The sequence below is a fragment of the Macaca thibetana genome, chromosome 7, assembly GCF_024542745.1.
Source record: "Macaca thibetana thibetana isolate TM-01 chromosome 7, ASM2454274v1, whole genome shotgun sequence".
NCBI classification, from domain to species: Eukaryota; Metazoa; Chordata; class Mammalia; order Primates; family Cercopithecidae; genus Macaca; species Macaca thibetana.
In genome coordinates, this window is record NC_065584.1 from 72,454,243 (window position 1) to 72,469,523 (window position 15,281).

Below are 15,281 nucleotides of genomic sequence, written 5' to 3' on the forward strand. Positions count from 1 at the left end.
TACAGCTTATGGCGATGCAGTCAGTGGACAAAGATGAATATTCCAGAAGAAACCTTTAAAACCAACCAGGCAAAAGAGAGAGCTTATAGCTGCTAAGAACCTGGAGGCAGTGAGGCACACGTTCTTTGCCCATCCCACAGCTATTAATATTAGACTGCAGATGCCGAGGCAGGGGTGTGCACCTGGTTGCTGAGGAAGGGCAGCATGAAATGCAGGGCCCAAGGAGGAGCTCAGGCAGGTCAAGGACGTTGCTCTCAACCAGCCGCCCTTTCCAGGGTCAGAGGCCGACCGAGCAGAGGCACAGGGTGCTTGTTAGCGGCTAGACAGGCTCATCGCACAAGCTTGCAGGGCTCAATTAAGGGTCTTAGTCACCCACAGCCTTCTGCCTCCTAGGTCCTGAACTGCAGCCCGGGGATAGGGTGGAGGTGCTCTATCTGTGGGGCCGTCCCAAGGCCCTCGCTGAGGGGCTGGGCACAGTGAGGCCTGTGTTGGGACTTGCCGAACTGCACCAGAGCTGTAGCTCGGTATCCTTTGTGGGAGGCAGAGGTTTACCCTTGATAATCCTCTCCCCCGCCCAGCCCAGTCCTAGCTCTGGCCTGTGGCCTTGAATCCCATGAAAGTTTCCATGTGACAAAGTTAGAAGGGGCTGCACTGCCTGGTGGGAGACAGGTCCACAGGCCCAGCCCCAGAGCCCTAAACCCCTCCCTGTAAGACCCACATAGCCAACCACAATGAATAAATTAACTGGATAATGCCATCCACCAGGAGGCAAATATTACTTTTATTTATTTATTTTTAATTTTTTAATTTTTTTTATTTTTTGAGACAGAGTCTCACTCTGTTGCTCTGGCTGGAGTACAGTGGTGCGATCTCGGCTCACTGCAACCTTCCCCTCCTGGATTCAAGCCATTCTCCTGCCTCAGCCTCCCGAGTAGCTGGGATTACAGGTGTAAGCCACCATGCCCGGCTAATTTTTGTATTTTTAGTAGAGACAGGGTTTTGCAATATTGGCCAGACTGGTCTCGAATTCCTGACCTCTGGTTATCCACCTGCCTCAGCCTCCCAAAGTGCTGGGATTACGGGCATGAGCCCCTGCATCCGCCCCACGTACTACTTTTGAATCATAAGGCAATGTTACTTTGATTTGCTTCTTGTTAGGCCATAAGTTTTGTTCGGTCTGTGTCCTTTCTGAGGCCTCAAGGGGGCTTCTGAGCCCCCTTTTGTGGGTGCAAAGAAGTTCTGAAACTTGGAGTTTGGATTTGGGTGAGAATGTAGGTCAACTGTGCTAGATTTCACAAAGCGAGGGCTGTGTGTGACACAAGAAGCCTGTGCAACAGGGCAAGACTCCATGGTCATTGAACTGCACACAGGCCTGGTTTTGAATCACCACCTACCACTGGTGTGACCTCGGGCAAGTCACTATCTCTGAGCCTCAGAATCCCATCTGTCAGGCAAGAAAACATCCACCTCATCGGATTGCTATTGAGAGTCAAGGGGGTAGTGTTCCAGCACCTCCGAGGGCCTGGTACCTGGTAGTGGCTAGGTGTGTGCCCCTACCACCTCTCCTTCATTAGGAGCAGGAGCCTTGGAATTCCATTCCTCTCCTGAGTAGTCATGGCCTGACCTCCGGAGGCAGCAGCAGCAAGAAAGGAAGGGAGGCAAGAGCAAGTGATGTTCTCACCAGACCCTCAGCCCAGGGACACGAGGGCTGCGTGGATAGAGGTGGGCTGAGAGGGTTTTGCATCAGGCTGGTCTGTTCCCTCCCTAGCCCATCTGCATTCTCCTCTGGAGATGGCCTGGGGGGACCCAACTGCAGAGCGTTCAGGTGGGACCCTGGCATTAGCCCCAGGGGTGGAGGTGCTGCATTTAGCCTTCCTCTGGCCACAAGCTCCTTGTTCAAGGGTCTCAGGCCACCTTGACTATGGGTCTCCCTGGGGCCTGGCCTGCAGAAGGCCACACGGCACCTGTGCATCCCTGCATTGGTCACCGCCCAGGACTGTGGCCCGCAGAAGTGTTATCCATGGGCCTTCACTGTCTGCTGCAGACACGGCAAGGAGTTGAAGTTCGAGAAACAGATAAACAAATGCCAAACATGAGCATAAACTTTAATATATTCAGACTGTTTTAGATGTTAAATAGAAAAAGACCTTGGTGCCTTTGAGGGTTCTGTGTGGCCTTTCCCTGGGTGGAGCTGGTTCCCTTAGAGGCAAAGCCAGGACCTGTCTCTTGCACCTTATGAGAGGGTGATGAGGGTGCGGCTTATCCTTTGTCCTCATGGTGGTGGCTAGAAAAGGGACCCTGACCGGCCCAGGACCTTCCTCGCCCTCCCTCCTCAGGTCTTGGGGAGACAGAGACTGCAGGTTGCCTGGGCGGCCCCAGGAACAGATTTGCATTATTTTGTGGCAACAAGCAAATTTCCTGGAGGGGATTTCTGGAAGAACTGGGAGTCACCCAGAGGGAAAACTTCAGGAAACAGGAGAGCAGGAGGCCGGGAGGAAACAGGCCAGGGCAGGAGCAGAGGCTGCTTGGCCTGAGGCTCTGGGCCAAGGGATGGCTAAGGCCTCGAACCCCTCCTCTGCCCTTCCTCACAGTGGGCAGGAAGCCAGGCCCAGAGCAGGCTCAGGCGCTGCCTCCGCGCCCTTGCTGACCTGCAGGAAACTTGCCCAACCCAGGCCTATGTCAGCAGCAGTACGATGACCTAAGAAGCCAGGCTGCAGAACAAGATGGAAAATTCCTGACGCTCCTGCACCTAAGGCTGCACCCAGGGCGGGAATATTATGCTTCTCTGGCCCTGACTGCATGGGGGAGGGCTGCCCCTGCTCTGGGCTGGTGGCTCAGTCAGGGGCTGGGACAAGAGCAAACTGAACAGCTTCAAGGGGAGGGAAATGGAGCCCCAGCCCTTGACCTTCCACTTGGTTCCTGCGTCGCTGGACCCGGCATAACTGTGGCTGTGTGGGTGTGTGTGTTGGGCAGGGATGGGGTGGCGATTACAAAACAGAGGAAGGCAGGCCTACTTTCTGCATAGAAGGAACATCCAACAGCCCTCCAACACAAGCTGAGAATCTGAAAAAGTCAGGCCATGTTGGCTTAAAGAAATCAAGCCGCATATCCAGCAGCATATCAAGATTTTAAATTTAAGAACTATGGGTCAGATGCAGTGGTTCATGCCTGTAATCCCAGCACTTTGGGAGGCCGAGGTGGGTAGATCACCTGAGGTCAGGAGTTCAAGACCAGCCTGGCCAACATGGTGAAACCCCGTCTCTACTAAAAATACAAAAATTTAGCTGGACGTGGTGGCAGGAGCCTGTAATCACAGATACTTGGGAGACTGAGGCAGGAGAATGGCTTGAACCCAGGAGGCAGAGGTTGCAGTGAGCCGAGATCGCAGCATTTCACTCCAGCTTGCGTAAAAAAGCGAAATTCCATCTCAAAACAACAAAACAAAAAGAACTATGACAGCTCAGATGCGTATGTTCTGAAGTTCATCTGAACCTGGTTAATGCAGTGCCTGGCTGGCCTGGAACCTTGGGGAAGAATGTCCACGAGGCACCTGCTGTGTGCTGGGCAAGTTCACGTGGAGTCTCTCTCATTCAGTCCTTGGTTGGTGAGGGCTGCATCACAGGAGGACAGGCCCAGCGCAGCACAAACCGAAAGAGAAATGCTTCAGACTAATGTCCTTCCTCAGGTTCTCCTGGGAAGGCAGGCTGGAGCAGGCTATTTCCAAGGCCCTGGAAATACAGGTGTTTTCCCCTCAGTCGTCTCCAGAGCAGGAGCCTCCTATGTCTCAGGAAGATAAGAAGGATCCAGATGCCAGGAGGAGTGTCCTCTGGACACTTGGCTGGGAGCCCAAGAGGCCTGGTGCCAGGCCCAGGAAGGCCTCCCCACCCCTCTGGGGCCTAGCCAGGGGAAGGAAGGAACGAAGACACACGGGATAGGATTTCCAGACCCAAGGCCAGCAATCCTCCTGGTTCCAATCATTGGATAGGCAAGCTGGTTTGTAGTTTTCCACAGGTGACAAAAGCCACAGGAAGGTTGTAAAATCCCTCCTGCACCAGTAGGCTTCAAGAGGCTACACTCTCTCTGTAAGAATGTGAAATGGTAGATTCAATAAAATCTAATATGTGATAACATAATAATTTATGCACATCTTAAAATAACTGGAATAGTGGGCTGGGTGCGGTGGCTCACGCTTATAATCCCAGCACTTTGGGAGGTTGAGGCGGGCAGATCACGAGGTCAAGAGATGGAGACCATCCTGGCCAACATGGTGAAACCCCATCTCTACTAAAAAAAAAATACAAAACTTAGCTGGGCGTGGTGGCATGCGCCTGTAATCCCAGCTACTCAGGAGGCTGAGGCAAGAGAATTGCTTGAACCCGGGAGGCAGAGGTTGCAGTGAGCCGAGGTCACACCACTGCACGCCAGCCTGGCCAGTCTGGGCAACAAGAGCGAAACTCCGGCCAGGCGTGGTGGCTCACGTCTGTAATCCCAGCACTTTGGGAGGCCGAGGTGCGTGTATCACGAGGTCAGGAGATCGAGACCATCCTGGCTAACATGGTGAAACCCCGTCTCTACTAAAAATACAAAAAAAATTAGCTGGGTGTGGTGGCGGGCGCCTGTAGTCCCAGCTACTTGGGCGGCTGAGGCAGGAGAATGGCGTGAACCCGGAAGGTGGAGCTTGCAGTGAGCCGAGATCACGCAACTGCACTCCAGCCTGGGCAACAGAGCGAGACTCTGTCTCAAAAAAAAATTTAAAAAAAAGAGCGAAACTCCATCTCATGTTTAAAAACAAAACAAAACAAAACTGGAATAGTATTATTGGAGGGTTTGTAACACAAAGAAATGATGAATGTGTGAGGTGATGGATACCCCGTTTACCCTGATGTGGTTATTATACATCATTATGTCTGTATCAGAATATCTCATGTACCCCATAAATATATACACCCACAACATTTTGTTTTAAAAGAATGTGAAAAGAAGGTAGAAGAGCCTGGGCTTTCTGTCGGGGCTCACTCACTTCAGGGCCCCCTGGCATGGCCCAAAGCTGTAGGGGGAGCTGGCAGCCCCAGAAGGGCTTCATTTCCTAGTCTCTCCTCCCCTTTCTCCTGGCCCCCTGGGCACCTCCACCTCTGCTCCTACCTCCCGAGCAAGGCTTGACTCACACACTCCTGAGGGGCAGCCTCTGGCCTCTCTCCATCTGTGCCACCCCCTCGTAGGACACTGGGGTGAGGAAGCCCCGGGAGGCAGGCTCTGGGTGCAGGTCAGAGGCCTCCCCGTCTGTGCCGGGGTCCAGCTGAGCCAGGAGCCGCTGAGCCCTTGAGGGCTCTGCAGGCCTCGGGATGGGAAGGGAAGGTGTGGGAGATGACCCTGAGCCCGGAGCGCCCCTCAGAGCTCCAAAGACTGTTTTGGCTCCTGGCAGGGTCAGAGCAGCTTGGTGCCATCGTGTGTGCTCCTCCAGGAGGAGAAGGCTCTAGCCAGGGCAGGACTTGCCCTAAAGGCCAGGGACCCCCATCGGGAAAAGCTGCCGTCTATGGGTGTCACGAGGAAATGAGCGCCCAGGAAGAACATGGTCACCCGGAAAGAAGCAGGACGTTGCCTCCCTGGCTGAACCACAAGCCTTGCGCAGGTGACGCAGGGCCTCGCCTGCTCTGCCTTGGCTGAAGAGGTACATTTATAAACTTTGGGCTGGCTTCTGCCTGCCTGACCACACTGCTTGGGTGACAATGTTCGCAGGAAATCACATTTTGGTAGTGACTGGTGAGGATGCTGCGGAAACCGGACAGCACTAAAGAGCCGTTCTGGAAGGGCTCTGCCAGACTCCGCTGCCACAGCGTAACTGCTGTCTTCTCAGCACTTCAAATGCATTGTGTCATTTATTCCTCACAGCACTTCTTTGAGACGGATCCTGTGGTTTATACCCCTTTTTTTCAGAAGAGAAAAACTGAGGCTGTAAATTACTCAGCTGTGGACTGAGAATTTAGTCAGGCTCTGACTGTGGGAAAGCTGGAAGTCCCAGCACTTGACTCTAGCGGCTGGAAGCCTGGGGATGCGAGTGCCCCTTTCTGTGCCTCTGTAGTCAGGGCTCTTGTCTCCTGAGTCTTCCTGAGGCCAGACTTGAAACAGAGCAAGTGCATGGCTGGAGCTTTGGTGCTAAGATGCAGCCACCTGGAGCTGTTGGCTATGACCTGTTCAGCAGGGTCCTCCCGACTCGCAGCGTTGCTGGATTGTCTGGTGTGCCAGTGTCTGGACAGGGCCTCATAGGACTATCTATCTCTCTCCCGGGAAGCCCCTCCCTTCAAGGTAGGCCTGGACTGGGGTTTTTCAGAAATGAGAAATCAGCTGTGAGCACCTGCAGCCTCTCCTGCTTTAGAAGAAACAGCATAATACCCTGTTTTACAACGACCTTTTGTTTTTTTAAGTACACTTCACAGAGAAAGAAAAAAGAAAAACCCAGAAGGGATCTCCACGTAGTCTGCGGCAGGAAAGGGGCCTCTTACGGTATTGTTGGTAGCTTTGAATCATTAGAGGCATCTGCTCATGACCTGCTGAAGGGCCCTCACAGAGTCCCTCCCAGGAAGGAGGCCTGGAAGCTGGTTTTTCACAAGAAACATCTTCATGCCCAATCTGCTTCTGTAAAGGCCAGACTGCCACCCTGCTGGATGCAGACAGGATGCAAAGTGGCCACAGATATCTCAGTGGCAGCACAATAACTTGGAGGAGATACTTTGCAAGGGCCTAAATTCTTAGCCCCTGGGGAGACTTAGTCCGTCTTGGTCATCACCCTGTGCCCCAGAGCAGGGTCTGACTTACAGGAGGGGCTCAAAAATATTTGTTGATCAATAAGAAGTATTAAGAAAATGTCTCCTAAATTGACAGGAGATGGTGCAATAACATGGACCCTGTACAGTCTTCTTCCTTGGGTTCCCTCTTGAAGCACATGTTCTCAGGTGGCTGGGGACACAGAGGCAAAGAGAAGCAGGCGGCCTTCCCAGGTCCCCCTGCAGTGATGGGTCTCTACAGCCAATCCATTAGGATCACTAGGCCGTTTTTCAGAGAAGGTGATTTTGCCCCCTGCTGTGTCCATCCACAACTTAGGGCTTGACCACTGTCACTTACAAAATACCAGCACAGCCATCTTCACCGACACTGTTTTGCCTTCCCTCTTGATGAGGACTTGTATGAGTTCCTAGAAAAAGTGGCAGCCAGGCGGCTGGAGGCTGCCCAAGCAGCGTGGCCCCAGTTTTACCGAGTGGGGCAAACAGGTCTCTGAGGTAGTTATCAAGCAGACGGCTAGACGCCGCCAACATCCGCGCTGCTGCTCACGGCCTCTATCCCTGGAAAACCCCAGCTAGGCCCGGCACTCTGGGGCTGTTCGCTGGGGCTCTCCCCAGATCATCCCTCCTCTGCGGAGGGAACAGGTCTTTCCTGTTCTTCTTCTGCTTCTCCTTTTCTTCCTCATTCCAGTCCTCAGTGGAGGCTTAATCACCGCAGTGCACTTGGTAAAACCTAAACCACTATGTTAACTCTGAGGTTTACAGGTCACCCCCCCGCAGTAAGGCCAGAGCCTGATTTCTGTGGAAAGCACGCCCCTAATCCAAACAATCTTCTTGTGGTAACTGCTCGAAAGGGACGCCAGCAGCTTCACCAGAGTTTATGCCAGTCCACTTGCCATTTGGGACAGTGCATTTCCTTGGTCTAAATGCACATTTCCCTACATTCCCCTCGTATCTCTGGATGTGGGAGAGGTCTCTCAGTGACAAGGGGCTGTAGCAGGGCCTGGTGTAGCTGCCACAAGCCCTGGAAAGGGGAGCCCCAGGCTGAGGTTGCTGCTAAGAGTTAATTACTGTTAGACATTTGCATTTGTTATCCCCTGGTCTGGCTGGTGGAGTCTAGGATGATGTCAGCAAAGGCACAGATGAGATAAGCCTAAGGCACAAGGTCACCTTCTGAAAACACATTTTACTCCTCAGCACACCAGTAACCTCCCACCAACCAAGAGAGCAGCACAGGTGGCTGAGCCCCAGATACACTTGACTGTGATCTTGTCACCTGCAGCTGCTGCCCACAGTGCTTCCCAAGCAGTGGCAAATGCCAGGCCTGACTAGGGTACACTCTCAAAAGACTTATGCCCAGAGCAGTGTCCTGGGAGACTTGGACTTGGTAGATCAGGGCTGAGGGCCTGGAACTTTATAGCCTGGAACTCCTGGGCTCAAGCAATTCTCCCACCTCAGCCTCCCAATTAGCTGGGGCTACAGGCATGTGCCACCGTGCCTGGCTAATATTTTAATTATTATTATTTTTTTTTTGAGATGGAGTCTCGCTCTGTTGCCCAGGCTGGAGTGCAGTGGTGTGATCTCGGCTCACTGCAACCTCCGCCTTCCAGGTTCAAGCAATTCTCCTGCCTCAGTCTCCCAAGTAGCTGGGACTACAGGTATATACCACCACGCCTGACTACTTTTTTTTTTTTTTGAGACAGAGTCTTGCTCTGTCACCAGGCTGGAGTGCAGTGGCGCTGTCTCAGTTCACTGCAACCTTTGCCTCCCGGGTTTAAGTGATTCTCCTGCCTCAGCCTCCCAAGCAGCTGGGATTACAGGTGTGTGCCACCATGCCTGGCTAATTTTTTGTATTTTAGTAGAGACTGGGTTTTACCACGTTTGCCAGGCTGGTCTCAATCTCCTGACCTCGTGATCCGCCCCCCTTGGCCTTCCAAAGTGCTGGGATTACAGGCGTGAGCCATTGCATCTGTCCATTTTTTGTATTCTTAGTAGAGATGGGGTTTCATTATGTTGGGTAGGCTGGTCTCGAACTACTGACCTTGTGACCTGCCTACTTCGGCCTCCCAGAGTGCTGGGATTACAGGCATGAACCACCTTGCCCAGCCAATATTTTAATTTTTTGTAGAAACAGGGTCTCCCTGTGTTGCCCAGGCTAGTCTCAAGCTCCTGGGCTCAAGTGATCCTCCCGCCTCGGCCTCTCAAAGTACTGGGATTACAGACATGAGCCACCACGCCCATCCAAATTGAGCAGATTGTGTGGAGAGTTCACCATCCCACATCAACTTTCCCTGTTATCAGTATCTTGCATTGGTGTGGCACATTTGTTACAATTCATGAACTAATAATGACACATTATTATTAAAGTCCATATTTTATATTAAGGCTTACTTTTTCTATTGTACATTTCTACAGGGTTTGATAAAGGCAAATGTCATGCATCCACGATTACTGTACCAAACCCAAGTTTCACTGCCCTAAACTGGTTCTTCACCTATTCATCCTTCTCTACTTCCCATTTCTTCCCACCCCCACTCTGAACTCCCAGCAACCATTATCTTTTTTTTTTCTCGCCACCAAAAATGTTTTAAAACAATAAAATGATATTGACTCTGGGTGTGGTGGCTCACACTTGTAATCCCAGCACTTTGGGAGGCCAAGGCAGGGAGAACCGCTTGAGACCAGGAGCTTGAGACCAGGAGCTTGAGACCAAGCTTGGGCAACATTGCAACACCCCATCTCTACAAAACACAAAAAATTAACCAGGCATGGTGGTGTGTGCCTAAGGTCTCAGCAACTTGGGAGGCGTAGGTGGGAGGATACATGACTCCAGGAGGTTGAGGCTGCAGTGACCTGTGATCACACCATTGCACTTCAGCCTGGGTGACAGAGTGAGACTCTGTCCCTGAAAAAACAAATAAAATGGCATCAAAAACATTTATGACACAATTGGGGGAAATCAAGACATAAGATTGTTTACAAAGTCTAAGATGTCAACAATATAAACAAGGCTGGGGGGAAAAGCTCCTGGAACTACTAAGCATTTATAGGAAGGTTGCAAGATACAAAGGTAATATATAAAAGTTAATTGCTTTCCTATATACCAGCAACGAACAATTTGAATTTGAAACTAAAAACACGACACCATTTACATTAGCACTAACAAAGTAAAAGACTTAGGTATATATCAAAATATACACAGGATCTTTATGAGAAAACTACAAAATTCTGATGAAAGAAATCAAAGATCTAAATAAATGGAGAGATGTTCCATATTCATAGATAGGAAGACTCAATATTGTCAAGATGTTATTTCTTCCCAACTTGATCTATAGATTCAACAAATTCCAGTCAAAACTCAGCAAGTTGGCCCAGCGCGGTGGCTCACGCCTGTAATCCCAGCACTGTGGGAGGCCGAGGTGCGCGGATCACGAGGTCAGGAGATTGAGACCATCCTGGCTAACACGGTGAAACCCCGTCTCTACTAAAAATACAAAAAATTAGCCGGGCGTGGTGGCGGGCGCCTGTAGTCCCAGCTACTCGGGAGGCTGAGGCAGGAGAATGGCGAGAACCCGGGAGGCGAAGCTTGCAGTGAGCCGAGATCACACCACTGCACTCCAGCCCGGACGACAGAGCGAGAGTCCATCTCAAAAAAAAAAAAACTCAGCAAGTTATTTTGTGGATATTGACAAACTCATTCTAAAGTTTATCTAGAAGTGCCAAAAAAAAAAACCAAAAAAAAAACCCAGAATAGCCAACATGATACTGAAAACACTCAAGAAGAACAAAGTCCCCCTGGAAGACTGACACTATCTGACTATCAATACTAAGCAACAATAATCAAGACAACATGGTATTGATGAAAGAATAGACAAATAGTTTAATAGAACAGGATAAAGATCCCAGAAATAGACCCACAAACATATAATCAACTGAACTTTGACAAAGGAGCAATGGTAATTCAATGGAGAAAGAATAATATTTTTGATAAATAGTGCTGTAACAATTGGATAGCCACATGGTAAAACATGAATCTAGACACAGGCCTTACACTTTTCACAAAAATTAACTCAAAGTGGATTATAGACTTAATGTAAAGCATCACATTATGAAACTTTCAGATAATAATACGAGAAGAAATGTAGGTGACTTGGGTTTGGCAATGAGTTTTCAGATACAACATAAGCAGCACAATTCATGAAAGAAAAAAATTGATGAATTGAACTTTATTAAATTAAAAACTTGTGCTCTGTGAAAAAAAATTAAGAGAATGAAAAGATGAGCTATAGATTGGGATAAAATATTTGCAAAACACATATATGATAACTGGTATCCAAAATACATGAAGGATTCCTAAAATTCAACCATGAGAAAAAAACCCAATTTAAAAATTGGCAAAGGATCTGAACAGACACCTCACCAAAGAAGGTAAGCAGATGGAAAATAAGTATATGAAAAGATGCTCGTTGGCTGGGCGTGGTGGCTCATGCCTGTATCCCAGCACTTTGGGAGGCTGAGGCAGGCCGATCATGAGGTCAAGAGATCAAGACCATCCTGGCCAACATGATGAAACCCTGTCTCTACTAAAAATACAAAAATTAGCTGGGTGTGGTGGCACACGCCTATAATCCCCACTACTCGGGAGGCTGAGGCATGAGAATCACTTGAACCTGGGAGGTGGAGGTTGCAATAAACTGAGATCGTGCTACTGCACTCCAGCCTGGGTGACAGAGCCAGACTCCGTCTCAAAAATTAAAACAACACTGAGATGCCACTACATATCTATTAGAATGGCCAAAAAAAAATTTTATTTTTTATTTTTTGAGATGAAGTCTTGATCTATTGCCCAGGCTGGAGTGCAGTGGGGTGATCTCAGCTCACTGCAACCTCCGCCTCCCAGGTTCAAGTGATTCTCCTGCCTCAGCCTCCTGAGTAGCTGGGATTACAGGTGCGAGCCACTGCACCCAGCTAATTTTTGTATTTTTAGTAGAGACAGAGTTTCACCATGTTGGCTAGGCTGGTCTTGAACTCCTGACGTCAGGTAATCTGCCTGCCTAGGCCTCCCAAAGTGCTAGGATTACAGGCACAAGCCACCTCATCAGTCCAAAAAAAAAAAAAAAAAGGTTTTTAAATAACAGTACCAAATACTACTAGCAAGGGTGCAGAACAGCAGTAACCGGTGGGAATGCAAAATGGTACAGCCACCTGGAAGACAGCTGAGCAGTTCTTACAAAGCTAAACACAGTATTAGTGTAAAATCCAGCTTATACCCACACAAAAACCTCACAAACAAATGTTTATAAAGCAGCTTTCTTCATAATTGCAAAAAAACAGGCCAGGGGAGGTGGTTCATGCCTGTAATCCCAGCACTTTGGGAGGCCAAGGCAGGTGGATCACTTCAGGCCAGGAGTTCGAGACTAGCCTGGCCAACGTAGTGAAACCCCGTCTCTACTGAAAATACAAACATTTTCAGGGCATGGTGGCGCATGCCTATAATTCCAGCTACTCAGGAGGCTGAGGCAGGAGAATTGCTTGAACCCAGGAGGTGGAAGTTGCAGTGAGCTGAGATTGCATCACTGCACTCCAGCCTGGGCGACAGAGTGAGACCTTGTCTCAAAACAAAACAGAATAATAATAACGATTGCCAAAAACCAGAAGCAAGCAAGATGTCCTTCAATAGATGAGTGGAAAACAAACTGTTGTACATCTATACCATGGAATATTATTCGGCACTAAAATAAAATGAGCTATCAAGCCACAAAAAGACATGGAAGAATCTTTCGTGAGTATTGCAGATGAAATAAGCCAATCTGAAAAGGTTACTTACCGTATGAATTCAACTATATAACTTTCTGGAAAAGCAAAAACTATAGAGACAGTAAAAAGATAATGGTTGGCCGGGCGCAGTGGCTCACGCCTATAATCCCAGCACTTTGGGAGGCGGAGGTGGGCGGATCAACTGAGGTTGGGAGTTCGAGACCAGCCTGACCAACATGGAGAAACCCTGTCTCTACTAAAAACACAAAATTAGCCGGACATGGTGGTGCATGCCTGTAATCCCAGCTACTCAGGAGGCTGAGGCAGGAGAATCTCTTGAACCTGGGAGGCGGAGGTTGCAGTGAGCAGAGATTGCGCCATTGCACTCCAGCCTGGGCAACAAAAACAAGACTGTATTAAAAAAAAAAAGTTTGGCAGCAAAATGTTTTATTGAACTCAATTTCTCAATCAGTTTCCTTTTGCTGTATATCTGGGGTATTTTCAATTTCTTCATACATGTTTCTTATTTTAAATGTGGAAAATACAGAAGAATATAAGCGAAAAAATGCCCTTGCAATTTCACCAGAATAACCACTGTTGCCATTCGATTGTCTTCTAGAATTCTACGGTTTCCCTTCTACCAGTGGTTCTCCTTTCTTGGCAAATAGACTCATTTGAATATCTGATAAAAGCTATGGGCCTCTCCCAGGAAATTAGGACATGCACCAAATTTTGCATACAGCTTCAGAATTCTAGGGACATCTATAGCCCATCCCAGAAATGCCCCGCAACAAGAAGCTGGGAGACTGATCCATCAGCTCCAGGTGGCATTAATTACCCCAAAGTTTCAGGCTGTATTAGGCTTACACGGCCTGAGCAGGTTTTCCTGATTTCAGAGAAAGCCCTGAGGCAGGAAGCAGAGAACTGCATAAAGTACTTTCTGGGTGGGATGCTGTTGGCAGGAGTCAGGACTATCCACCAGGGTATGGCAGGAATGAGGAAGGCAGAGTACCAAAATGTCTGCTGCAGGGATCACACTGCATATTTTATCCTGTTTTTTTTTTAAACATAATATTACATTGTAAATGTTTTTCATATCATTAAATATTCTTCAAGACAGAGGTTTTAATGGCTGCATAATATTCCACAGTATTGAATGCAATGGAATTTATCATTGTATATAAAATTATATTATTGTACATAAAAATTACTCCGACACAATTCCTCATCTCTAATTACTTCTCTTAGACACATTCTTACAAATGGGATAACTTGGCCGGGTGCGGTGGCTCAAGCCTGTAATCCCAGCACTTTGGGAGGGCGAGACTGGCGGATCACGAGGTCAGGAGATTGAGACCATCCTGGCTAACGCGGTGAAACCCCGTCTCTACTAAAAAAATACAAAAAACTAGCCGGGCGAGGTGGCGGGCGCCTGTAGTCCCAGCTACTCGGGAGGCTGAGGCAGGAGAATGGCCTAAACCTGGGAGGCGGAGCTTGCAGTGAGCCGAGATCCGGCCACTGCACTCCAGCCTGGGCGACAGAGCAAGACTTTGTCTCAAAAAAAAAAAAAAAAAAAAAAAAAAGCCAAATGGGATAACTTTTCTTTTTTTTTTTTTTTGGTTCTTGATAAATATTTCCATATTGCCCTCCAGAAACATGTTTGTACTTCCACCAGCAAAAGGAGTAGCTAACTTTATTTATTTATTGTTTTTTTGAGGTGGAGTCTTGCTCTGTTGCCCAGGCTGAAGTGCAATGGTGCAATCTCAGCTCACTGCAACCTCTGCCTCCCAGGTTCAAGCAATTCTCTTGCCTCAGCCTCCTGAGTAGCTGGGACTACAGGCACATGCCACCACACCTGGCTAATTTTTGTATTTTTTAGTAGAGACGCAGGTTTCACCATATTGGCCAGGCTGATCTTAAACTCCTGATCTCATGATCTGCCTACCTCGGCCTCCAAAAGTGCTGGGATTACAAGTGTGAGCCACTGAGCACAGCCTGGAGTAGCTAACTTTTAATGTACTTCATCATTCCTTCATACAACAAATACTTATGAAACACTTGCCATATGCCAAGTATATTATGTGCTATCAATGTAAAAGTTTTAGTCATTTGATAGAAAATATGTTATCTTACAATTTTCATTTTAAAATTATTGAGTTGTTTTTTCAGGTTTAGACTAGAAAATTTTCATGACTTGTCTGTTGTTGGTATATTTTTCTATTTATGTGTCAATATTTTCTCACTATTTGAACTTTGCTTATGGGGTCTTGTTGTTAACAAAATTTTACATTTTTAGGTAGTGAAATATACAGTTGTTTTCCCTTCATGATTTTATCCATTGTTATTTTTTTTTTTTTTTTTTTTTTTTTTTTTTTTTTTTTTTTTTTTTTTGAGACGGAGTCTCCCTCAGTGGCCCAGGCTGGAGTGCAGTGGCTGGATCTCGGCTCACTGCAAGCTCCGCCTCCTGGGTTCATGCCATTCTCCTGCCTCAGCCTCCCAAGTAGCTGGGACTACAGGCGCCCGCCACCTCACCCGGCTAGTTTTTTCTATTTTTTAGTAGAGACGGGGTTTCACCGTGTTAGCCAGGATGGTCTCGATCTCCTGACCTCGTGATCCACCCGTCTCGGCCTCCCAAAGTGCTGGGATTACAGGCTTGAGCCACCGCGCCCGGCCTCCATTGTTATTTTTAATTAATTAATTAATTATTGAGATAGAGTTTCACTGTTGTCACCCAGACTGGAGTGCAAT